The sequence below is a fragment of the Octopus bimaculoides genome, chromosome 9 (assembly GCF_001194135.2).
Source record: "Octopus bimaculoides isolate UCB-OBI-ISO-001 chromosome 9, ASM119413v2, whole genome shotgun sequence".
Taxonomy (NCBI): domain Eukaryota; kingdom Metazoa; phylum Mollusca; class Cephalopoda; order Octopoda; family Octopodidae; genus Octopus; species Octopus bimaculoides.
In genome coordinates, this window is record NC_068989.1 from 21762877 (window position 1) to 21764272 (window position 1396).

The 1396-nt window shown below is 37.7% G+C and overlaps 1 protein-coding gene across 2 annotated transcripts in view; it reads right to left on the bottom strand.

Annotated features, from left to right (window-relative positions):
* Window positions 1–1396, bottom strand: part of LOC106883588 (ethanolaminephosphotransferase 1) — an 89843-nt gene that overhangs the window by 10790 nt on the left and 77657 nt on the right. The window lies entirely within an intron of this gene.

Genomic DNA, 1396 nt, shown 5'->3' on the forward strand with positions numbered 1-1396 from the left:
TCTGGCATTTACACTGCTCTTAACTTTGCTTGCCACTCACAATACCCACCTCTAACCTCCATTTGTCACCAACATATCTTTCTCTCTCACCAGACACATCATCCCTCTACTTCTCGTCTATCTACATTTTTATTCATCCCCACTTATCACCTCCTACTTCCTGAGCCACTCCTATTCTTTCCCCTTACTCCACCAAACTGATATTTACCACTGTCCACATCCCCACTTTTGTTCACCACTATCCTCACCTCTACCCACTTTCTATTAGTCATCTTTCACTCTCCTCTCACATTCTTATAAACTTACCCACCTGCCCTTCCCAATCCTGTTTGTATTCTTTTTTATACTCACCTTTTTTGTATCTTCAGAGTAAGCCCTTACACCTTGTCACCATCATTTTTATTTGTCTTTCCAATTACTCCGACACACTATTATATAAAAAGACTCTTTTTTTCCTGTCCTACCATATTTTTACTTCTCAATACCCCGCATAAAACCACGTTCCTCCCAAACTATAAACCAAACTTAGCTGAGGGGACATTTTCTTTGTCTTCTGAGCTACTTAGTGGCATTACAAGTGGTGATGTCATGGAAAAAGCATCTAATACACTGTAAAGTGGTTAGCATTAGGAAGGGCATTCAGCTGCAGAAACCATGCCAAAGCAGAGTTTAGAACTCAACATAGACTTGTGATTTGTCAGATCCTGTCAAACTGTTTAAACCATGCTAGCAAGGAAAATGGATGTTAAATGATGATGATATTAAAGTATACATACATGCATGCGATTTGCAGGGGCATATATTCCAGGTGTATGCAGCATGCCCATTGGAAATGGCAAATTCATTATAAATATTAACCTTACTCAATTTAATTATGAATCTTAACAGAAACCCTTTATTATAACCCTGCTTGAAATTTGGTGCCAGTGGGTGTGACAGCACACCTAATACAACTACCATACACCATTGGTGATTTGGCAAGCATCATGAATGGCCATATTAATAAACTCAATGGGTCGCTGATACTGCTCTGTTTCAACAGCCAAAACAAATTAGGCTGGATCAGTACACCAACATGTAAATAGAAACTATGAATACATAGTTTGATGGTGTAAAGAGTAGAAATGATATATAACAAGTTTCTTTAGCTTACAGTGATAAAGTACTTGTAAGGTACTGTAGAAGGTAACAAGAAATGGTTTCACCAGAGATCATCTAGCTAGCCCAGTTCCAGTTGAATTTCTGTAGCAAATGGTAAGTAATATTCCATCCACTTACATTTATCTCACTGAAATGGCTCAGCTGGAATGTGACACAACATTAAATCTTTTACACTCTTCTTTACTCCTCTTCCTGAATATTTTTTATTCACCATATTTATGGTGAAGAATTGTTA